The sequence below is a fragment of the Prinia subflava genome, chromosome 3 (genome assembly GCF_021018805.1).
Source record: "Prinia subflava isolate CZ2003 ecotype Zambia chromosome 3, Cam_Psub_1.2, whole genome shotgun sequence".
Taxonomy (NCBI): domain Eukaryota; kingdom Metazoa; phylum Chordata; class Aves; order Passeriformes; family Cisticolidae; genus Prinia; species Prinia subflava.
This window is the reverse complement of record NC_086249.1, coordinates 46,279,785-46,306,136: the sequence shown is the minus strand read 5'-3', so window position 1 is coordinate 46,306,136 and position 26,352 is coordinate 46,279,785. Positions and strand designations below refer to the sequence as shown.

The following is a 26,352-nucleotide window of genomic DNA, read 5'->3' as shown; positions in this document are numbered from 1 at the left end:
TAGCAGTTTAATGCTGTTGTGACAACCCTTGATTTAGCCTAGGCAGATTATGATTGCTGTGGAAGCTAAGAACCTACTCAAAATTCCTGCATCATGTTTCTGGATTTCTAAAATACTCCTCTTTTTATTCCTGAAAACCCAAATGCCCTAGGAGTTGTCATTACACAAACAACAAACAAAAATAATGTCTAAGAGCTGAAATTTTCTTCTTCACCTATCCTGAAAGCTGGTTAAGACTCCTGTGAAATTTTATCAGTAGCATGGAGCCCACATACAGCAAAACAGAACCAGAAGTCACTGGAATTCCAACAGCCACAGGGACAGCTGCTCACATATGCATTTACTGCTTATTATCTACTGCAGTACCCTCTGCACAACAACAGTGTCAGGCCTCTGCACGTGGGGCAGTCACTGTGCTGAAGCATCATCATTTCACCAGGACAGCTCTTCTTTGCTTTTAAGACATCAGGTAGAGCATGATCCAACAGTTAACTAAGAAGGTACATTACTCATTATGTTTGAAGATTTCACTTAATTCATTTTGGGGAATTGGTGGTGTTTCTTCATCCTCTCCTCTAGAGCACACACCTAAACAAAATAGCTTCATATGGTTAGATACCTCATGTGTTCTTCAATTACAAGCTTTCCTCTGCCCAAAAAAAAGCTTTCGTTCTTTCACTGTGCTCAAAATAATACAATAAAATAGGAGGGTGGAGAAGGTTTTGTTATGAAAACCAAAGCAATTTTGCAGTTACAGCAGCATACAGGAAACATTTTTTGTTTTTTAAACAAGTGACAGATAAATTCATCAAGGACAAACTCTGATACTCAAAAGTAATTAAAACAGAAAAATCAGCAAGTTCTTTCCAGAGAAACTGCTAGAGCATGCAGAAGGATACTCTGCTTCTTTGTTCCTGAATATGGTTACAGTATCTCAAACTAAGGTAAGAGGTTGTCTAAACAGAAAGAGTGGTTCACAAAAATAGGGTTCTTTTTTATTGTAATTTCATGACTTTTCATCAACTTAAGATCAGGATATGTTCCTATGCCTTTCAACTGGACAAAACATTGTCTTTCTCATTATTTCAGACCAACTTTCAATGATTAGAGAGTGAGGCTCAGTCTTTTCATCCCACATGCATGTTCTTGTGAAAGGAGGCCTTCCTATTCAGAAAGAATAAGTGATGAACACAAATATAAATGCACTTGGCCAAGAGCTCTCTCCAGGTTGATGTTTGTACTCTCCTCTTCCAGTAAAGAAGACAGAAGAAAAATGAAAGAAGATAAAATACAATAAACAGAATGTGTTCAATGCAAGTTACTAATGCTCTGTATCTGCTGGCTAAGAAAAATATTATAAAAGGACAGTAGCAGTTGAAAGCATTATTTAGTCTTAAAGACTCCCTTGTGAATAGAAGGTTCTTTTTAACCAGATAATTTGATAAGTTCCTGAGATTCAAGGCAGTGTTAGTTGCTCTAATAATAGTTATCATCCATAACTACAATGCCATACACAGTACTACAGGCTTCATTTCAGGTGATGCATTGAAGCCTACAAACACTATTGACTTCCAAAGTCAATATTCTTTTCCAGCAACAGAAGGTATCCAGATATTTAAAACAACAGAAGGTGTCAGAGCAGATCAGCCCAGATGAAGCAGCATGACCCAGCTTACTGCAGGTTCCTTTCAAGCAGGAATCTGCCTAGGGCCTCTGTAAGAAATAGAGTTTCACATGTAAGACCCTCTTCAATGGAAAAAACTCCAAATCACTTTCAATACACTAAACAGTCTGACATCACCTGTCGCAGCTTCAGAAGCATAAGAGAGGGGAGTACTTGGTCTTATGATTCGTGTCTTTTCTTCAGCAGAAGACACAAAGATCCAAAATGAAATTTAAGGGGAGAATAAAAGGCATTATGAGGATTTTGTCCATTGGTGTTCTCACAGAAACAGCTGGACAGTTTCTGGAAGATCAATCTTGAAACAAGCTATTAGGAATGATTTGTTTTTAAATTCTTTTTCTCACATCAAGATCACGGTATCTCTCCTTTTACAGCCAAAGAAGAACTCTTACTTTTATCATTTCATACATAATTCTTCCCTTGAGCAGACTTGTCTTGAACTGTAAAGAATAAATGAGGTTGGTAATTTTTGTGTTCTAGCTATCAAAAACCCTAGCCTGATTGATTCCTACACAGAGATATGTATTTCAGGCTGAAACAACTAAATCTTTCTGCATTTTGAGATGAGAAATCTTAATGAATACTCCACTGCCGTTATGAAGACTCAAAAGAATGAAAAAGAAGTCTAGAAAAGACCATAGAAAGTACCCGAATTACTCTTAGAGGAATTTTGGAAAATGTTCTTTTGTTGCCTCACATCCATCACCAGAAATGATTTTTACTACCTAGATGGGATGTTAAGTAAACTTAAGCAGCTGAATATCCAACAGCTCTTCTCAGTCACTGTACTGTAGTTTGTTGATTTACCTCAAGGGCAGGCTCTGATGGGATCCTTTGGGCTGAAGCAGAAAGAAATTATGGCCATGATGACACAAGAACAACACGCTGGTGATCTACAGATACAGGTGAAGTCAGTCAGGAAACCACCAGTAGCTCTGTTTGAGCATATGGAAGACGGCAAGGTAAGGAATCCTATAATCAACACCCTCATCTTCTTTGGGCAAAGAGGATTCTCTGCAATACCTTTCCATAGTGCCCTGCCTGTTGGTAAATACGCCAGGAGGAAAACTCCCTTTGGTGGTTTCTTCCTTCTCTACAGGGAATGTTCCACAGCCAATTCATGAGTCAGAGAGGAGTGGTCTCCATTTTTCTGCATCAGTGAGCAGAAGATCAATAGCCAAGAAATTGAAAGTTTAAACAATTGTGAGTAAATTGTATAGGATACCATCTGCAAAATAAGCAAAAAATTGAATCTCCATATTTGGTTAATAGTATAGAACATAAGCAATGATACTTTTCATATTTCTAATACTGCAGCTCCAACAACTGCAGGATCCAAGTGCAAGAACACAGAAAAGAGGAGAAATTGCCATATCTGATTCAAGTTACCTGCAGTCAGGTCAAGTACTTCTCAACTCTCGAACTGAAATTTTAAAGCATTATGCAATTATTTTAGATGCAAGGTGCAACCACCCCTGCAGAGCATGTGCAGGTCCTATAGTTGTTCTGCTGCCATTAATGACACGTCTAGAAGTATGTGCAGGCTGCAAACCCACCACAGGATCTACACACCAGCATCCAGTTGAACTCTTATTCAAAATAAATATTACAAGAACAGCAAATTTTAGTAAAACATCTTTTTCCCAGAAACTAGCACCAACATGGCATGTGTATGAAAATATCAACAGGAGTGACATAAGCTGTTTGAATTCCAAGCTACAAAAAATTGCTGTCCAAAACTTTCTGGTTTAGGGCTTTTTAGAGGGGAAACAGGAAGAGGAGACTTGATTGGAGAGAAGGGTAAAAGTCATTATTATAATAGCTACATCAGATTATGTTATTTAGTCCCAAGATGGAGAGAAAAGGCAGCAAAAACCTTGGTCAAAATTTTTACGATTAACATGCAACCTATCATTAAAAGATAGACATGCCAACAAATAGAGTGGTAACAATCTTGACACTCTAAATTTCAGAGGGTGTTTTAACACCATTTGGACTCTCTCCAGAAGTGTTTTGTGCCTAACTTCTTTAAAAGCCTAATAAAACCCAGAGGGTTATAGCATTGTCTGAATTATCAGACAAGGCCTTCAGATAAAACCTACTTAAGACTGATGTAGGTACCAATCCCTGAAACACCCTCCATACACTCCTAGTTTAGGAGTGGCAAAAAGCCCTGGCTTTTCTGAACTCAGCTTGACACAGAATTCCAGAATTATATATAGCTGTCACAACACCACACATTTGAGAAACACAGCCAATATTTCTTGGCACGGATACAGCAACAGGAAAACACTAGAGGTATAAAATTGAATGATTGGTTGATTATAGAAAATACTACCTTGTAAAAACAATTCCCATTAATAGATGCATCAATTTTATACAATCAGAAATGGGTATTTGCTAAACAATGAAAATTATTTTTTCCTTTTTAAAACTGTTTACATTGCAAGAATATTTCTAAATATTCTTGCAATGTTCATTAGCATACTTTTTATTTCTTGTCAGCTTTTATGCCAAGTACAGTTGAGAGCAAACTTTTTTTGGCCTAATTAAACCACATTTTAATCAGATTAACAGACTTTATTGGCACTAACATACATTTCTGTCATAAAAACAGACCTCCTTTCAGTCCTGGGGAAACTCTATGCTTCTGGGCAGAGTGCATGAGCCAATATTTAAAAGAAAAAAAAACAACAAAAAAATTTTGTAAGGCATCATATGATGACTATTTGCTTTTTTCCTGCTTAAGAATACCAACTATAGAAATAAAGGTTATAGCATTTCTGTATACCTTGAACTTACTTGAAAAATGACATAAAACCTGTAGTTTTAGCGTTAACAGTGGTTAACAGTTCTTTGTTTTGTAACTCTTGATACATGGCTTGCTTAAAATAATTTGATTCTATTTACATACAATTAGGTAACAAATTTCTTACACAATTTTTTTAAAGCACTGTTTCTCTTACTGAGTTTTCAATCTTCACATAATTCCTACACTTCTCTGGTCAGTCTTCTAGACTGGCTACCTGTAGAATCTGGAAGCTGAAATACCACACACAAGGAATGTTAGGAGTGATTTCAGTGCTGTTCCAACAGCCACATCAGACCGGATGCTTTGATTTTGTAGGGGTTTGGGTGAGTTTTCTGGTGGGATTTTTGGAGGTAGGGTGAGGTTCTATTTGAATTTCCAGATGAGAATACCTCAAGACTTTTCTCTGTAAATTTTGACACTTTGTCATTTCCCTCTGGTGTCTAGGATCTCTGCAGAACTCAAACACCACAGAGAAATGCCCCTTTCATGCAATATTTACTCCAATATAAATATTTAATAGATTAATGTTAGGAAAGGGCACTATGGGCACACTGATAAATCAAAGCTTAACAAGTTACCTGGGTTTTTATAAGTCATCAGTTTCACAAAGTTTAATTTTGGAAAGTGCTCAAAACTTGTATTTCATATTTGAGCACTTATGTTACTTTCCATATCAAATCCTGGTTTCTACAAAGGGTTTCCTTACTCTCAGAGTTTATAAATTTAGCATGTACTCAGAGCAACAGGCTTGATCCCTTCTTCATTTTCAGAAGCAGTGAGAACTCTACAGCCAAAACTGGACTGAATTTTCTAGTAGTTGTTACTGCACAGACACAAAGTGATGTCAAATGCTATCGTAAGCTGTCTTAGTTCTTCAACATTAATAGGTCTGTGATTCAACAGAGGCTTATTATTGTCTAACATGAGTAGTTGACAGTGGAGACAAACTGATTCAATCATGACTTGCAAATGATGTGCAAGCACACCGTGATACCTCTGTAATACAGTCTGACTCTCAGGTTCAAGATACAAGTTTAAAAAGTCTCAAGTGCAGTCGGTGATGTTTTGGATCAGAATTACATTTTTATATTTTTACCTAGTATGTGCTAACAGTACATGAAAAAAACATTCTAAATTGTCTTGTACTGCTACCACCACACAAAATATGCTGTCTTTAATTAGCTAATTAAATATTTTCTAAAGATTTGCTGACTTAACTTTCCATATTGGACTAGTGCCTCAGTTCACACACATTTCAGTATTAAATTAAAATGGTGTCATTCTTTTCAAACCACTTGGAATAAGACCATCACAAGTTTTACTATAAAAATGTTTCAGTCAGCTGAGGTAAAGGCCATTTGAAATGTATAATTTTGCTCTGCTTATGTAAAACTATTTGCATTGAGTTGTCCCCTTATCTTCTCTCCATGCAAGCACCTTCACACCTACCTGCTTTGATCAGCCAGAACTCCAAGCTTTTGCACTAGACACAATTAACTTTGGCAGTGCCTCTTCACAGGCATACCAGTGTGTAGTGTTTGACTGTCATTCTGTATCTGTTGAAATATTAGCACTTGGTTTAGGTTGTATACAAGAAAAAAAAACAGTATCAAGTTACACATAAGAGAATACATACAAAACCCACTGAGATCTATTTCTAGGCTAGGCATACCGTCTTCACAAAAATTATTCAGAACAAGGAAAAAGACAGACATCAAAGAACCGTACCAAAATAGCAACTTACCCCACTGACTGATCTGGGCTGGAGAGTGTTTAACCATACACTGAATCTCACAGGACCCTCTTTCCTTCATTTGAGTTGAGATTTCATTGATAAAAATAACCACAATCCAGGGCAGATGAAAAAGAGCTTCCCACGCACTCAGGCAAACACGCAAGACAGTATCACAAAATCATTATGGTTGGAAAACTTATGAAGCCTCTTGAAAACAACACTACCTTTTGAATCATTACCTAACATTTCTGCGTACAATTAATATCTACAACACACAGTTTGTTTTGAAGCAAGTCTGACAATAACATACAACAAAGATATTCTTGACATGACTCTTTTAGCATGAAATTAGTTGCCTGACCTCGGATTTCTGTACCAAATATACGTAAAGGTGAGTGTTTCCTCAGAAAGAGTTGTTATATTTAATAATGCTTAATCTTAGGATTAGGCAGATCCTAAGAACAATTCTATGGAATGCCAACATATCTCCTTCCCTTCCATTTTCTTTCTAAGGCAGCACTCTAAGATAGGTTTGCAGCAGGACTGAAAAGCAATCTGCATTCAAAGTTACCAGGTTTTAGTAGCATACTACATGCAAAGTATAGTATTTTCTACTCAATAGCTTTTTAGCCACCTAATAAAACCTCTCAAGCATTTCATGCTGCTGTTACTTCTATGTATTCTTAAATCAAGTCAAACTCCATCTTCCAGTTTACCAATATGTACCAACAGCAAAGCATAGTGCATTTGACAAAGCTTGGCACAGCCAACATAAAGAAAACTGCAGAGATCCTTTAGAAAGTGGAAGTCCCTGACTGCTGGCATGTGTTGAAAAGCCGTTCCCTAGACAATGCAGTTAAATATTACAACCGAGAACGAGTCTGTATTTCTTAGAAGTGTAGTTATTCTTCCAAACAGCTATTTCCCCAAGTTTCAAAATATTCTTAATTCATAGTTTAGTATCTGCATGTAACTGAAATCCCCATAAGCATTCTGCAAACTAAACCAGAGTCTAATACAGCATAACTGCTTTTTTTCTTCTCATTTTTTTGATAGCCAAGCATTATATTATTACTTCACGCATTTTACATGTGAACATTGAGGAATTTCTATTATTTTATTTCTTAACTGTTTTCACTGTAGACTTCAGACTAACAGGAACACAACTGCCAACTTCACACTTCAAGATGCAACTTACTGTAACAGTCTAGCTGGCCCATCTTTGAATGATCTTTTTCCAAGTCAAGGGATTTCTATTTACCAGGCAATTTCTTTCATTTTATTTTTAAAAATAAAGCATGTGTGTATATATATATATGTATACACCAGCATCCTACATGACAGAAGAACAATATATTCTACTCAAAAATATGCATTCTAACAGTACTTGCATAGGCAACTGCACAACTTTGTTGAAGAGAAGCTATCGGAAGTATTTGGGTGAATTCGCAACATCACACTGCAATACAGCATTAAACGTTTCTCCCCGGATGAGCTGAATGCAGGTTTCAGAAATATGACATTCATCCTATGCCAAAAGTCTGCTTTTCCAGCAATGTATCACGATATCATGACTCAATATTTTCATTATTTTCTCTCTTGTACATGTACAATACATAAACAGAAAAAAGGGGTGCCACAGACAAGCCAAGATGTACTAAAATACCAAGTCGCTCACAACACAATCAAGTAATAATTTGCTTTCATACTCACTACAGTTCATCACAGTAATGTGCAATAAAATATATTCTGCATTAGAAAACTTGCTTGGAAGACGCTTCCCATCTGCAAAGCTGGGACATAGAGCACTGGGACAGGAGAGGACAGGGGGAAGGGTATAATTCCACAACTCCAGTGGAATCACTTGATCACCTGTTAGGAGCATGTGGCAGACTGTTCTCAAAGAGCTAATAATTTCACCATGATAACCTTGGCCTTTAAGGAAATGAATCATTAACTGGATAGCACAGATTTTTGAACTCCACTATATTTAGAGTTCTTCAAATGCAGCAAAACAATACTGAGTACAGACTAAAAAAAATGTATGCAACTATATGACAGGCATTGGAACTACATTATCTTTAAGGTCCCTTGTAACACAAACCATTCTACAGTTCTATGAATCTAACTGCAACTTAGTAACAATGGTAAAAGACATTACTGACACAGCTTAAGTATTTTAAAGGGAAAGTTAAGAGACAAAATGTAAGGATTAACATTCTTCTTACACACTGCCAATCCATCTTTTTTCCCTGCTCCATTCCCCAGTATGTATTAACACATCTTCCTTTCCTCTTCATCACTTACATCTGAGCAAATGGTTATTCTGAGCAGTGTCCTAAATAATAATGTAAAAAAATTATGTCTGTGCAGCAGCTGGCAATCAGAAAAGCCAATATCATCTGATTACCCTGTTCTCCAATTATCATAAGGCAGATTCACACTGCCACTACACATTCATTTGCAGCATGAATATGCAGTGAATCAAAAGCTACTCTGATGTAAAAATATGATACTATGGACAAGGACACCAGTAATCCATCTCCCTGTGGGCCAGGGAAAGTACACAATTCAAAGGGAGGAACCAGAGTCACTATGAGGAAGCCAAATTCAAACAACCTTAATCTGTTTCAGAACTGGAGCTAGCATTAAACACAGAAATGTACAAGTTCTAGCAAAAGAGGGCTCAGAGCTAGTGTAACAACTAACTCATCTCTATGTTTGATTAGAATTATTAATTTTGTCCAAAAATTGACAAAGTTAATAGATATTTATTTAGATTACACATACAGTTTGTAACTCCATGGACTTGCAGATTTCTAGTTATTACATTTAAATAGTTTGCAATCATAAACCTCTCAAACTCAACAAGATTACTGCCCACTACACACAGTTCATTCACAGTTCTGACTGGGTCTTCAAAAGCAAAACAAACCCAAAACAACAGAAAAAAGCAAGTATTTCTGCTGCACATTGCCCACAAAACCACTTTTGAAGCCACTGTTCATTTTATATCCAGTGTCTCAGCTCAAAGAACAGAAGAATGGATAAATGGAGTAGATGAGCATGGCCCTGGTTTTGCCTCCACAAGTACAAGGGGAGGAACACCAAGAGGCATCCCCAGCATTACTCATTCTGGTGGACAACCACCAGCTATCTGGGCAGTACACCCCAAGTGGAGAGAGCCGCTGCAGCTCAGCCAGGGTTTCTTTTCAGACAGTCAGCAAGCCAAAATACACAAAACAAAAGGTAAACTACAATGGGGAACACAGGAAAGAGTTACAAGAAGAACTGAAATACTGGAGGCAAAGGGAAGAGCAGCACGGCAATAGAAAATGCGTAACTGCAGCGCCACAGTCAACAAGACTTTTGACAGAAACCCCTGAAAGTCATGCACACACTTTTTTCAAACTCCAGTACTCATGGATCTTTTTGTTTGTTTCTCAAATATTAAACAACAATTCCTAGGGAGGCAAACATATTTGAAAATAAAATCTTTAAAGGCTGGTTCCTACATCCTACACTAACCCTGTAGCAGAACCACTGACTGGAGTGAACTCCACTGAATTCAATGCTCCTGAAGCATTAACTTGATTCATTTATGAAGTCACTGGCAGGACTAGAGTCAGTGTTATAACACTTAGGCTTCAACATTAGCCTGACTACTGCATCAGCCATGCTGTTTTTAAGTAGAATTCAGCTTCATCATCTGGTGCAAGTCTATATGATTTTTATTCTATTTTTAAACACTGTTCCAATGCAAGTTGCTCAATGCCATCTTATTTGCCAAGTACTTAAGAACCATTCTAATATCTGGTGACACTATTTATTAACAGAAGCGACTGCAATGCTTGACAAGAGCTAAAATTCCTTCCAAGTAACACAAAGCTGGCAAAACATTTTTTGTTATTACTTCCATGTTACTACTTTAGGCTGAACAAAGGATAGTATAAAAACATCTGGCATCACTGTGCAAAAAAATTTAAAAAGCATCACAGGTACCCTGCAACCAAAACCTGTCTAACACGCACACAATAAAATAAATAAAAAAAGGCCCAAGAATTTACAGTGGACACTTGAAAACTCAGACTGTATCAAGGTTTGAACAAGCACAGCAGGAGGATTCTCAGGAAGACAGCTTTCCATCTTTAAAATTTCCAACCAGTACATGTCTATTTGTATTGTATTTCAAAGAGCCTGATCAGTTGAATTTACTGCTCATAGTTTTAATGTATTTTTAATTCTGAATTTCTGCACGCACTTTTTTGGATGATCAATGAACACATTAGCACTTACCAGAGCTGGCAATCAAGTACTTGAAGAAATGAGGCCCTGTCAAGAATATTTTGTAATAGATATAATTGTTCTTTCCCACACTTGTTTTAATTGCTCATATTGGGAGAGAAGAACATTAAGTTCCTGGTTTTTATGTACCCAACATTTTAGAAATCTCTTCCTCCACCAACCAAAACAGGGACAAATGTTTTGAATGTCTTCTCCAGCTGCAAATGGTTTTGAGTGAAGAATCCTTGTCCCAGTTTCAGGAGCATTCTTCTTTTGAGACCACCAGTACAAGTGCACTTTAGAAAAATATTAAGTGAGACTAGTCTGTGCTAGAGTAAGTATCATCCAAGAGACAGCATGAAACTGAGAATCAACTATAACTCAAGCAGTTTTATTAGAAAAATAAACCTGTAAAAAAAAAAAAAAGGGAATGCAATAGTTAAGTCAAAAGTACAATAGAACTACACATGACCATATTGTTGTTTCACCTAACACAAAACAAAGTTTAAAGTATTTCTAAAGAAGCAAAATCACACTTATGAAACATTTATGAAAGGTAGTGCCATACCCTCTCAGAAAGAGCTCAACATTAAAAAACGCTCACCTAAAAGGCTAGTTGAAAAGAAGAATTTGAAAATTCTCAATCTAAGACTGCAGCAGAAAGGCAACAGAATCCTTTAGTCAGTTTTGCTGAGCCCTCCCCAGTTCCTATGCTGTGTACCTAAAGAAATGCCTTCCTACAAATTTCAGATAGTTTACAACCTCAGAAAATTTAGAGTCTTATTTGTCAGGTAATTTACGCAATAGGAAGCTAGAATCATTGGTTTGTTTCTCATGCTGACCTAATCCTTGGACTTACTTTTCTTTTCATCAAGGCACATTCAGGATGACATTTTCAACTCTAGCGGTTTGTCATCCATATCGCAAATATCTTAAAATCACACCATGGGAAAACACGTTCAGCATTTGTGAAACTCCTGCTGTCATGATGAAATCCAAAACACAGAACCTGGCAAACGGAAGACGGACTTCCAGATACCTCCCTCTCCTGTTTCTTTTAATTCTCAACAACCAAACATTTTCAAAAAGTTTCACAGAAGTTCATGAAAAGATAATCAACATGCCCACGACAGGGTGTTTGAAGAGAGACATGCAGCTGCCAATTCCTCCGCCTTTGTTTGCCCTCAAGTTATCTACCAAAGCCATTTGGCAATTCAGCAAACAGGAAAAAGAATAGTTGGAATAAACCTGAACAATGGTTCAAAAGCATATTCCATTTCCTTGGCTCCAATGCACTCACTCTGGTCTGCTTACTGGCCAAAGCAAACCCACACGAAGACCTAACAAGTTCTGAGTTACTGGTCTAACGATAGTCTGAGCATGTTATTTTCACTCCATCATGCATTTATACCACATTTTCTACCAGATCAGAAGACACAAAATGAGAAAGTGATGAACAGAAACTTCCCAGGTCGAGAATAACCAGAACTGGTAAGTCTGAACTACCTCCTTAGGCCTAGTGAACCCTTGAGAGTTAAAGATACATACAAGTACAATGGATGTCTCTCCCCTTGTGTGACAATCCTGCCTATCCAGCTGCTGCTTCCTCTGGAAGGAGTATTGGACCTGCACAGGTTGTCAGCTGTCCAGAAGCTTGTAGGCTGCTGCCCAAAGCAATGGGTTAACAGTGTACCACAAAAAGTGGAACTGCTGACAGACAGCAGCAAATTCTCTGCCGTACTCTGTCAAACTTTACAATTCTTTACTTCAAGTTTCTGTTCCCTTCTACAAACACCAGAGAAAAGGAATTCTAATACAGGAACAAAACTAAGACTAGCATTCTTTAGGTATCTCCCCAAAAATACACATAAGAAAATTTAAAATCCTTCAGTCCCAAAAGTTTGAGCTTCTAGCAGCTTTGCCAATAGCACCATAGATTCCAAGACGGTGGGAGCCAGAAAAGGGGACATGATACGGCTATAACTAAACAAAGGGTAAAACAGGCAAGCACTTGTTATTGATGGCAGAAGGAACAGGAAGCTTTTTCATCGTCCTTCCAGAAACTTTAAAGAAAGCTAGATGTTCTCTCTCTCAAACTACAATGTAGTAAACTAAATTCATTAAAAACGTATGTTCATCACCATAACACACAGTTTTAAATACTGATGGCAAATATTTATTTTGATCATTTGTGTTATATAAAACACAAATTTTATCACCGCCTGAAACTTGCTACTTTTAAGTTAAACTTATACAACTGTATAATATATTAGAATAAACGAAATATGGATAATAAACAGTGCCACAACCATGGGCTTAAGAGAGACAAAATACTACAGTGAATTCATCACATCATCTTTCCTTTAGTCTTCGCAAAAGAAGCCTTTAAATAAAACAAACCAGCAGGACGGGGAGAAAAGCAAAGCTACAGACAGCAAACAGAGAAAGGTAAAGGGACCTTAGGAAAGAATCAATCTGTTTGAAACAAGGCAGTCACTGGAATTTACAGCAGTATCTATATGAAGTTTTATGAAAAAATGTTCCTGGGGGAAACAATCAAAATAAAACAAAGGTGTGTGTCAGGAGTAAGTTAAAGGTGTTCTAGAGAACCAATAATTAACTGCAAGCTTAAGAGGATTAATAAAATTCTCATCTGCAGTCCATACATCAACCTAAGACACTTAAGGTTTCTGGTTTCAGTTCTGTGATTGAGGAAGAACATTATCTGTTTTGGTGAAGCACCATCTTCAGTTCTGGTTTTACAATCATTGGTCCCAATGTCTATGTTCATTTCTTTAAAAAAATGTAAAACAGAATCACCAAACAAGTATCTTATCTCCTTACTTTGCAAGTAATAAAGTTTAAAAGAAAAAAATTTATGGAAGTATCACCAACTAGCTAAGGCTGGAAGGGATCTTGGGAGATCACCTAGTCCAAACCCCACTGCCCACAGCAGGGTCAGCTAGCAGAAAGCAGTAAGAACCTACAAAAGAATACACTGCAAGTTGTCCCAGTGGGCCAACTTCTGACATGCAGGAACAAACAGGGCTAGCAACTAAGAGACCACCTTCCTCTCTTCCTGCCCATTTTTTAAAAGAGTGTGTAATAATGGTACTTCCTTATAAGAAACAGAAGCTTCATTTTAGAGTCCTGTGTATTACTTCTTGGTTTTTTTCTTTACAGGAACTATCAAACATTCAGTGATGCACAATGTGCCACCAGCCCATGAGGTAACTGTATTTAACATATCATTCTGACACCTGATCATCAAATCGGTAAACTTTCTTGTTTACATGTATCACAATTTGATATTTCCCAATTTAGGGGAAGCCTTTCTCTATTTGTCAGCAATTTCTTCCAGGCCATACACCATACCTGCACTGTCAGGAACTCTCTATAATTGATTTGTTCCTAAAGACTTACATACAGGAGAATTAGGGTATCACATAAAAAACTTGTCATCTTAAAGTCTTAATTTCAAGAGTATAAAACATTTAGTGAAGATGTTAAATTGTTTTCCAACTGATAGAGTCCAGTAACTGTATTTTTTATTTATAACTACTTGTTTTGAAACTGAAGAGCAAAGAGACAGCTACAGGAAATGTGTGAATTTTCTTATATTTATCTGCAAGACCTAGGAAACACCAAAAGACATAAAAAAACAAAGTGTAATCAGACACAGAAGCTTCAAACAGTAAGTTCCAAAAAGCACAAAGACAGCAAGTTATGTTCAGGGATGCTATTTTGATTGACTTCAAGAGATTTTCATCAGGATGCTTTGGGACACACAGGTTTGAAGAGAGCACGTGGCAAGACTACTAAATAAACCAAAAAAGCAAGAAAGCAACTAACATAACCACTCTGAAACCATGAATATTAGCATGAGGGATCTTTTTGGTTGGTTGCATTTGTTTATTATTGCAGCATTTGAGTGCTGAGTCATATTAAATCCATAAGAAGAATTAAGGAGACAAAATTGCTCCTCCCTAGTTGTCAAGTCAACACTGACAGTTACTTGAGACCCACCAAAGACAATTTATTTAAACTGGACCGAAGACCAAAATTGTCATGGGCATTCCATATTACACTTCTATATTATGTATTATAAAATGAAGTTTTAAAGTTTTCATAAACTAATGGCCGTATTAGTGATAAAGAACACACTATACTGCAAAAACAGAGATGTAACACTGCAATCCAAGTGACTTCAATAAAATCTCAAAGTACATACATATTTTCAACTGAAGTTACATTTAACAGAATCTTAAATACAGAAGCAGCTTCAAAAACTACTCAACTGTAAAAGCCATGAGAAATTAAAACCTTCAAGGAATGTATCCAGATTCCTATTTTTGAATTTCATTGTTACAAGAAACAGGTGAAGTTCAAAGAACTAATATTATCAGCTCTGTGTCATAATCACGGAAAATCACATTTCCCTCTTTCTTGCTAATGTTCCTTAGAGAGCCATTGTGGGGAAAAAAAAAAAAATCCAACCCCAACCCACCCTACATTGATAAGCAGTTATAATACAAAATCTCAATGAATTTTTAGACAGCTATGAATAAATTCCAAGATAAAATTCTTCCCTGGATACATCATTCTTTCTCTAGGGAAAAATGGGCTCCAAATATCTAGAAATAATAGGCATTTGTCAAAGGCTTTGAAATTCATGCTGCCTAGATACAGCACGGAAATAACTAATCACACACAAATATCTTAAGAATGCTTTTCCTAGATCTATCTAGGACTGCAAGAATTATTAAGTATCAATTGAAAAGTTAAGGAAAGTAACTGGACTTCCATGCATTAAACCTGAGCTTTAATGGGATTTTATTAATTTTTAAGTATGCTTTCTATCACATAGCTAATTATTTGAACTGATTAAATTAACATTTAAAGGACAAAAACTATTAGTACAAATAAAATAATTTAACAGTTTGTTTTGATGCTGGAATGCCATGTGAGGTTCATTTGTGCAATATCTGAAAACTTTAAATTACATGGGAGATCATCCAAACCAGAACAGAAAATCAGCATTACACAAATACCTGAGTCAGGTCCCACAGCCCATACAACTGGTCACATATTCCACATGAATTTCAAACAATTCAAAAATATTTGCTTTGCAGTCTCATATTCCAACAAATAATATATTTGTTGATAAACACAGTCACTGACTTTCTACATCTATTCCATCGGATAACTCTTTAAGCTGCTGGATTTTAGCAGTTTATATTTTTTTCAAGAGACATACTAGAATGAATAACAAGCTTTATAGTCAAGACCTACATAACATGCAAGCTTTTCCATTCCCTTTTGCATTTTTTAAGGGCAATGACATCAGGGGTCACCAATTTCAAAGCAATTTACATAGCATAAATTATGCGCTGAGCTGTTCTGGCTTATTTTTTCCTCTGAGTTTTGTGTTCATCTTTACTTACATTATTTATTTTTTTAGCTAAAAAACTTCAGTACTGTCTTGTTACGCAGTTTTTAAAACTATTTAATCCACATCAGTTAACCAAACCTAACTATCTAAACTTGGCAATACTAGAAACTCAGCAATCCCTTTCATGATTTTCTTCTCAAACCCCTAATTACAGGAGCATGAATGTTTCCAAAGCACAAAAAGCAGTGACAATTCTTTTCAAAGGCAAAACAGTCACTACAATTCTTGGTTCTAAGTAATTAAAAGGAAGAGTACCGGGAGTACCTTAGCTTAAAGTCCTCATCCAGCAGAAATAAAATTCCATCCATCTCCAAAGCCTATTAACCAATACTGCATACTTCAAACACTTATGCTGAAATCCAAACTGATTGCATAATAGGTTTTGCAAAAGGCACCTAATAAAATTTCTAGCACCAAATTATTAGACTAATTAGATTTTATAAACTTATCCAACCCAGCAGCCACTCTTCTACAGAATTACATGGCTAATTAGAGCAGTTTAGTCTCTTGCACTGTTGAACTGTTCATCACAAGCATATCCTGTTGCATCCAGGAAGCAGCACATACACAGACATTTCTAATATGTACATCTTAAACATCAATGCAGTACCATGAATATGGAAGACAAAAAGACAAGATTAACACTTGCAAGTTCAGCACGATGCTGTAGTCAATAACAGTATGGAAAATGTTTCTGAAAGACGCTAGCCAGTCTGATTACATATCCCTAAACACAGTCAGTACTGCAGCTTAAAATAACAGGCTAAAACAGCACATACTGTTAGAGAGCAGTATCTGGAGGAAGAGGATGGACTTACAGCCTTGGCTTTATCTTCCTACCTGCCCCTTCTCACCCACCAGTGTTTATAAACATTCCCCACATGAAGATGTCTTTCTAAAGAACATACTCCTTTTAGCCTTGATGATCAGCACCTCTTCTTTATCCTGTATGTTAGGCACTTGACCACCTTCATGAGCACAGGCCTCCCCTGCAGTCAGGCTTCTACTCCTGATCTTCAGAGGCCGTGCATTGCTCAGCCATGTACCAATTGCTGTCTCCTTTGTGATACAGAACAAGTCCAAAAATCACAGATCAATAAAGTCACTACTTCCTCAGACCCCTTTCTCTTAGGATGCTTTACAGAGATATCAATAAAGTTATATTAGAGAGGATCAGGTACATTTTCCTAAGAGTAAAGCTACACGAGTAGTTTACACCACCTTCCTCAATCTTTAGCAGTTTTTCTTCCAAGAATATAAAATGCTCATGTCTGTGCCTCTTCCAGTAGACACGAGCAAGATGTGGCACATGGTAAGGACTAATATAATAAGAATTTTAGTCCTTATTCCTTTAAGGGTATTTTATTTCACTTTTAGTAACTCTGCACCTATTTTCTGAAAAGTTTAACATATTCAAAACTTACTGAACAAGTAATCCCTCACCTTAGTGTTCCCAACAAACATAGCTTATTATAATACCACCTAAACAATAATCTGATGTAAATGACTACCCAGCATGAGGAAGAAAAATTTCCTGAATAGCAGTTAAAGTATAAATAAAACACTTGGCTAATCCTATTTTAGACCTGTATTATTTAGCATATTCTAATTTCATATGCAAGACACTTCACCAAGGCTATGGAAAGATACTAGATCAACTTACTAGATAAAATAGGTTATAGGCAGAAAAAACAGGATGAAGAATAGAAATTCATGCCAAGACACTAACACTAAGCAAAACCACATTTGCTAATTGGCCTCATACATTAGCTATATGCCATGCAGACTTGGAATATATTGCACTGGGTTTTGAATTTTGTATTTTCAGAGTAATTCCCTCCAATGCTGCAACATGGTAGCAAACAATATTTGAAGTAACATTTTCTATACACTAAATAAATACTAGGGCTATTTATTGACTTTAATAACTACAATTAATTTTTACAAAAAAGTTCAAGTTTTGCCAAACTTTTTATATTTAACACAAGATGAACAGGCTTCCTGCATTTCTAAATTTATTACTCTTTTTACTGTTAACTTGCAACATCATGCATTACGCCCCACGTTAAAACCTAATCAAACATCCTCTCCAAACACCAAGTATAACCACTGGAAAGTCTGCAGACTCTTCCAGCCTCTGAAGTAGGGGTCTGGAAGAGGTGGTGTAGATCAAACACAATACTAACATTTAGCCAGACAGAAATGGCAGATCTGATACCTGGGCCTTGTCTTAACACAGGTTTTGACCCAAATCCTTCCCACAATGGTCCCACCCTTTGAGAGATCATATTCAGGTCTTGTCTAAGCACAACACTCATTTCCACACACTGGACAAGATACAAACATCCTCCTCCACTGTTGGATAGATTAAAACAAAAATACAGCACAATGAAAAGAAAGCTATTTTCAAGACATTTCAAACTAGAAGTTATAAATAAAGTCAGAAAAAAACCCCAAACGCCTAAGTAGATTACTTGTCTCCTTCAGGGTTTAGTGGCCTCTGACGTGCTTCCTGATCTGTAGAGAATCAGATATGCCAGCAACTCTGAAGTCCTGGAAAACATGCTCCAGTATTTATTAGTAGCATAAAGTCAAATTTCTCCTCTATGTTAATTACTTTAAACATTTGAAAAAGGAGCACTGTGATGAGGGCATATTTTTAAAACTTATGCCAGATCTCAGAGCCCTGGTAACTAATTAAAAAAAAAACCTCCTAGTGTCCTGGTTGTAAACATGACCACAAATTGATTAATCAACTTAAAATGTCTGATTCTTTTTGGTTGGTTGGTTTGGGTTTTTTTACTGTGAAGACAGTTCACAGCAACTTTGGTAACAGCATTTACTCAATACAATTACACATGGAAGCACAGGAAGCATTTACCATCTTTTATTCCAAGTCCTTTCCACACAGCAGTAAAACTGAGAACCTGGCAATACTAAACACTTGCATTCTGCCTATTTATTCATTAGCAACAGCTAGGAGTTATCCACAGCCACTCTAAGAGGGGTTTTTACAACAGGAAGCCTCTTTCCTACCCCAAGGCAGGATGTAACTACCAAGAGCAGGGAAAAGCAGAGGAGGCTGCTAAAGTCCACCCCTCCCTCTGGTACCAGCAGTATCCTGCAAAAGGACGAACATACCTCAACTGCACCAGGTAACCACTACATCTACTTGTACGTTTAGAAAGAAGAACTGACCTAGAAAGGCCTACACTGTAACCCGACATACAACTAAGAATTTGAAATATACACAAGCAGGGAGAACAGAAAAATCCAGCCACTGGAATTATCTCCTTTTATCTCACTGGTACAGTGACCACTTGACTCTGTATAGTTTGAGTAATTCTTTGCAGCTACCTACCTACATGCACTCCTATAATCAATATAATTATTTGTGCTGCAAATAAGAATTTTTGCCCTCTAGTGTATTTTCACAGGATCTTAAGCTCTCTCAAATGTTTGACTAAATAGGCATATAACAGGAAAGTTTTAGAAAATTAAAACTTACACAGAAATGAAAATTTTAATTAAACAGAAGCTTTAGAGGCTTTGACATTTAAGGCATTTTCTTCTTTTACACGCCTCCTGAATGTTTGCCAATGAGGCTCTAATGCCAGTGCTATAGCATCCAAAATGCTATTTTGAGCCATTGCTGTGCTGACCATTACATTTTTCAAGCACAAGAACAGCTTCCTGAAAAACAGCAATTGTGAATAAGTGGTTTTGTTCTTAATGAAACCTCAAGTATCTTTTGCTTCTACTTACACAACATCTTGATTTCTGGTCTATCCTTTCACAGAGTAGGGCAGTTTAAAGGTGCAGCAACCTTGAAGCATTTTTTTTCCCCCATAGTTCTCCACAAGATCTTGGGGCAATGAGCTCCACAAAATCTTAATATTAGCCAAGGCAAGTTTACCCATGGCCTCTTGTTCCCAAATTGTTTGAGGGCACACAAGCACATACAGTCTAGATCATGATCTAAGCTAGTCCTGATTTATAATTTAAAGCACGAAACAGTGAATATGCTATCATAGCTTTAAGGCTCCCTATGAGTCAATGTCTCAGTCAGAAGTCTGATGTAGGTTTATCATTCAGCTTTAGAGATTTACTTCTTGGTTTAGGTATTACTTGGTTGTTTCAGTTTGAATTCCTTCTAATCCCTGTAGATTATCTTTTGTCATTTAAGAAAAATACACCACAGCTCAATCCTGGGGTAGGACAGGTGTCAGCAACAGCAGCTTTTTGCTTTCGAAGAACCAAGTTGAAGTACCTTCTTAATTTACAAGATGGACATTCTGTGCTCTTTTTCTATCCACACCAAAACCAAGTGGCCCTTCTGGCACACTTGGCAAGAGATTTGAACTCTTAAGCATATTAATTCACTACAATAATAGTGAGAACAAAAAATCCTCAGAAAGGCAAAAATGATGGGGGTAAGACATTCCATTGTACTTGGAGAATATATGAGTGATGTGAGACAAAAGGAAATCCAATGACCCTGACATTGGCACCACTTCCTAAGACACCAAACGTTTGGAGCAAGCAAATCTAGTCTACAAGGCCGATACACAGGCCTTCTGGTTCAGTAAGAAAGACTTTCTGAGAATACAAAGAAGGGAAAATAATACAAATGGAATAATACTTTCTCACAACTTGACAAGGAATTAACAGCACACCAACTTTAGTTAATTGCTCATACCATTCTTTTCCTTACTCCCTTTTATTGCTTCTGCTCTTCAGAGTCACCAACACAAGGGTGGCTTTCCTGAACCTAAGTACTGACCATTCATCAGGAGTCGTCAAGCAAAGAACAGCACTTGCTGAACCAAACTGGACAAATGAAAAAAGCACAGGAAACAAAGCTGGAGCAGAGCTCTAAGACATCATTCCAGGCTTAGCAACAGGATGTATTAGCTCCTGCAACATAACCTAGCTTGGCAAGTGTTGCATTTTGCCAACATTATGAGGAAAGAAGCACAAAAAAGTTCTCAAGCCTGTACTTCAGCATGTAAGCAGAACAATATAATAAAGCTAAAATACAAACAGGTCACACTAGCAAAGAAAATACACTACGAAATCTTGAAATGCAATTTGTACACACATAAAACATGCTAACTGAGGAAACCTACAATTAACATCAAACAAATGCTTCTATTGCTTATAAATCTGGATGGTCTTGGCCTCAACAGTTCAGCATGGATTAAAAGTCACTTTCAAGGATATATGGCATTCCCACAACATTCAGTCATACCAGTCAGACTCCACAAAACCCACTCCAGCTGGCCAAATGCTTCTCCACTAGCCACTTCTCCCTATGACAGCCATGAACCATTTAAGAGAATAAACTTTCACTTCCTCCTAAGAAATTACACTGAAGGTAACAGACATACACACATCACTAGATGCCTTTCTTCTTGGTGAAGACTCAAAAGGTTCTAGTAGGTAAAGGTTTGGAATCCGTACAGCAAAGTGCTCCAAAAGGCAAACCTCAGTCAGGATTTCCAAATTCTTCCCCTCACAGGGCTCTTACTGAGCCTCCTCTTCAGCATCTTTTTTCTATTACTGTTATCAGTTACTCAGGTGAATTAACTTGATCATCCTTCAAGAAAATCAATCTGCCACATCAACAACAGCCACACTGACACTTCAGGTGTTCATTGCCAAGGTTCAAACACACCTTCTATTCAGTTTTAATTTTCAAAAGAACCGGAAGCAAAAAGTTCTAATTTTCATGTTTCCTATCTGTGCCATCTTTGTAAAATTCACCACATCAATACCTAGAGAAAAAAATTGCTTACTTCACCAGAAAAAAATTGCACATCTCTTCCGACACAGTATTTCAAACCATTTCTTACCACTTTGAGATTAAAAACAACCCTTGTTTACCACTTAAGAACAATCTCACAGAAACTAGTCACATTTACTGACAGACACTATAATTAAATAGTATTCAGACATGGCTAGATCTTCTTTCATGAAGAAAAAACCCTGCTTTTCCCAGCAATTATTTTTGGTACATTTTTCTTGTGGTTACATTAGGAAGATGAGACTACCAATGATAGTTACTTCTTTTAACTCTTATTTCTGAAACAAAATGCAAATCTTTCCAGCAATCTCATGATGTCTGAAATGGCTTTCTTTCTAAATCTTGCCTCTTCATCAGAAGCAGACAACATAAATCAGTGGTGAAAAACATGCAACAGATGAGAAAAAAAAATTAAAAGAAGGGTTACCCATATGCTTGAAATTCTGTAATGAAACAAACCATTTTAATGACATCATTTTAAATGCATATCTTGGATTAGAGTATATATCTTAGGATATAAAATGCTATAGAAAATGTTTCATTTAATATGATTTTTCATATTATAATTAATTTTTTAAAGAATGGTATCCAAGAAAATTTAAGTTTTCAGTAGAAAACGCATTGTTTAAGAACTTCTAGCATAGTAAATTATACAGAAACTCTACATATCCATATTACAATCTGCTACAGACAACCAAAACTTCTACTTGACCAATTGTGAGCACAGACCTCACACTGCCAAGCTGCCTGTGCCAAGTTGTGCACAGCTACAAGGCAGTATCATTTGATGAATACAATATGTGTGACTCTAGTGATCACAGTAACAAAATCAGAAGAAGGTTTGTCTGCTTTCACAGAGGGTACAGACCTAATCCAGAGCAACCTGACAGCAACTTCGAGAAAGTGTTTTTAGAGAGTACCTGTAAATTCACAAAATCATAGGTTTCTAAAGCCAAACTAGAAGGATGGATGTCCGGGATTTAGGTAACTGCATCGCTCTTATATTGATCTGACTTATCTTCTGGCTAACATATTTCGTAAAAGTCATCAATTAACAAAAAGGTATCCCAGGGCTTGGGTGCATTTTTGTTCTTTATTGTTTCTCTTGCAATATAAAAAAAATTAAAACATTTTAGATCATTATAAAATGTACATGTTTCTGAAACATTAAGAATGGTTTAGTCTATCATGTTCAGAGGTTGGAATAGGAGGAAACTTTTTTTAAAATAAAATTTGTTTCCTTAAAATAAAATAAAAAATGTTTCCTTAAACATCTCCCCAGATAAAAAGTATGAAGAGGGAAGATTATGTGTCTTGCTTAAGTATCAAGAGAAGCCTCTATTTGAAAATATGTATGAACGCTTCATACAATTTCAATGTCCTCTACAAAATTCTTTGGAGAACTTTTTCAGAAAAAATACTTTTATTCAGTAACTTCATGGAAATTTTTAAAAAAACTGTTCTAAATATTTTAAGAATCTGGACAGTAAACATACATAATAAAGATTCCACATCAGATTCTGATGGTCAGGCAAATGCAGAAAGTGAAGATAACTACACCTGTCTGCTATAACATGCCAGTGTTTCTTTTCCCCTTCCACAGATCACAGTGCTACAGAAGCTGAAGGTGTCTTGATGCAAATCATTATCTTCCATTTACATGTTAAATTCCAGTGAAATTACAAGACTGCTCAGTTTCTTCTCCACCCCCAACACCAAGCAGCACTACAGATCCACGCAGCCCAAGGGCAGTCGGTGAGACCTCCTGAGGAGGCTGACCCGTGCTTTCCCGGCAAAATGGCAGCTCCAACAATCCCCAGTGCAGTGCTGCTCAGGACAGGATGCACTGCAGTACTAACAGGGTACAACTCCACAAGAACACAGAAATCACTAATCCTGCTTGGTTGCTCTGTTTTTCCCCAAACCATTACAAACATTTAGGATTTTTCCCGCTTTAAAGCTTCACTGTCTTAAAATCACTTCAGAAGTTGTATGGACATCAGACACCAGGTCCTTCAACATTATCTTTTCAGCTCTTTGTTATAAAGTAGCAAGAAAAACAGAGCACCAATTCATAACAAGCGCTTTTAGCTACTATCCCATAAATAGGAACAGGCTGTATTGCCAACAACTGCATATACTTGACTGACACACTGTACGCCTGACAGTATTTCAAAAGTTAAAATCCCTTTCCCAACCAGAAAGAAAGAAAAATAGAAGAAAACCAACACCAGCGTCATGAACATTTTTTTCACACCTTCTACCCTCCCTCTTCTCTCTCCAATCAAATACAGGCTCAGAAACTCCTCTTTTTCCACAGGCAATTACAGAACTGGAAGGAGTCTCACAAACTTGGAAAGAAGAAAAAAATAACATAGAGGCACATGCACATCCTACACCAATCCCTGAACATTTATGAGCAATTCGACATTTCACCCAATTTGGGATATTAGGCCTACTAAAGAAACACTTGGCAGTGCAATATGCTGATCCATTCTTAACATAATAACCTCATTCAGCAGATTAAAGAGGTACATTTATACCTTGAATTCATTTGGGTGCTACAGTAAATTATTTAACAAGTACTTAAAGTACATAGTCATTAACTCATGGTTCCTTTTATTTTATTTTCACTTGGTCCTATTTTGTGACACTCCAAGAAATGAGACTGTAAAAGCAGCAATTGCTCATTCTTTCAGCAGTAGGTTTGTTTCGGGTTGTTTTATTAAAAAAAGAGCTTTATATATACTTATATGTGTACATGCAGATAAGGAACATTAAGCATTTCAGATAAAAGGATTTCAAAAACAAATTAATCAAGATGTTCAGGAGACATTGCAAGTTAAGGCCAGGTCAAGGTTCTTCACTGAATAGCTTATAACATAAACAAACCATAATGCTAAATATAAACATTGTGTTACTGCTATATTGTAAACGATACACTATAAACATTAATTATTACTATAAAATCCTTCCTTGACAGATTTCAGGGATGCTCACAGTCTGAGAAACTTCTACTGAGAGTGACATCAGGGAAGAATGACAATCAATACCATGCACAAGTTGACACACACACAATCATGAAGAATCCTAAATTGTTCTCCTTCCCCTTATATCCCTTTCTATATGGCTGCCATTACAGCATGAACCCTCACAAAATTCTGAAGGGAAAGAAAAGCATTCCACTTCTGTCAGGCTCAATCTGGAAGTACAAATTAAAATGCTGTTTATAGTCCACAGACAGACTTCCTCAGAAAAATATGGAATCTTTCATATGGTACAAAAACACATTATGATATTTCAACACATATACATCTAGTAAAATTATGAAGCTTAAAATAATCTTCCAGGAAATCTACAGAAGCCTTTTTTTTTCCTTTGCTTATCCCAGTGCAGTGGCAATATATGCCAAACACGTCACTCATTATTCAAATTCTGTCTGAGAAATTTTTGCTTGCTTTTCTTTAAAAAGAAAAGTATTTCAAAATTGCAGTCACAACAGACATCAAAGCAATCATATATGAATTACTGGGTTAATTTTTAATCACAGACCTCCTTAACAGCTATAAGAGTACTAAATGTATAGAAACATAAAATTATGTTACATGGTTACATTCTGACTTTTTGATTTCTACAGTTTCTTATGTATAAGTTGACTGCCAGTCATCATCTTACTCTGTCATCTATCCATGACTGTGATGGAATTGAGTGACATGAAGGTCAGGGGAAGCTTAAGAGGCATTTAAGTTTTCTCTCATCTTGACAGGGATTTCATCCCTCGACATTGCACAGACTTCAAAGTCACTGGAGAAACATTAAGAGCTACTTCTATAGCTTGTATTTGTTTACAAGGATTCAAAGGAAAATACCATTTATAAACCAGCATAAGCAACACTTGAAGGATACAAAATTCAGAACTTACCGCTTTATGCAACTAAAAGGACGACTGACTAGATATGTAAGTACCAAAGGCAATTAACACTCAGTTATCAATAACGAGGACCCACAAGTCAATGGATTACAAATAAAAGACTGACAACATCTGGCAAAAGATGGTGTAACTTACATTTGATCCACACCTTGTGATCTCACAGGGGGAATGAACCAAGCATAACACTGAGGATAAAGAATCAACCATCCAGTAATAGCACTGCATGCTGAAATTATGTTACCTGTGTAACTCATCATTAAGAGCTCCACTGCAGTACCATAGGAAAAAAGAACCCTATTATTAAATGCATTAAGATGCTAAGACTATTGTTGAATGTGTATCCACATTTTCAGCAGCTTTCAGTACTATCCCTAGCACTTAGCACAGTACTTTGACACTGTTGCATAAACAGCTGCTGGAAAAGTTCAAAACTCAGTAACACACCAAGAAATCAGAGTCCTGAAAACTTCCTGCTGATATCTCTGCTAATTAAAACAACCAAACACACACAAACAAAAAATCAAACAAGACCAAAAACAAACAAGACCAAAAAAAGGAAGAAAGGAAAGACAAGACACACAAACAAGAAGGCTGGAAAAATACTTAAATCACACAGAAGCTCAAACAATATGCCTGGCCAAGTCATTT

At 36.6% G+C, this 26,352-nt stretch overlaps 1 protein-coding gene across 4 annotated transcripts in view; it reads right to left on the bottom strand.

Annotated features, from left to right (window-relative positions):
* Nucleotides 1–26,352, bottom strand: part of TSC22D1 (TSC22 domain family member 1) — a 91,895-nt gene that overhangs the window by 54,125 nt on the left and 11,418 nt on the right. The window contains exon 2 of one of the 4 annotated variants that reach the window (XR_010079650.1): nucleotides 5,946–6,052. The exons of the other annotated variants lie outside the window; for them this stretch is intronic. The gene's annotated coding sequence lies outside the window, so the exon portion shown is untranslated. The remainder of the gene's footprint in view (nucleotides 1–5,945; nucleotides 6,053–26,352) is intronic. 4 annotated transcript variants of the gene reach the window in all.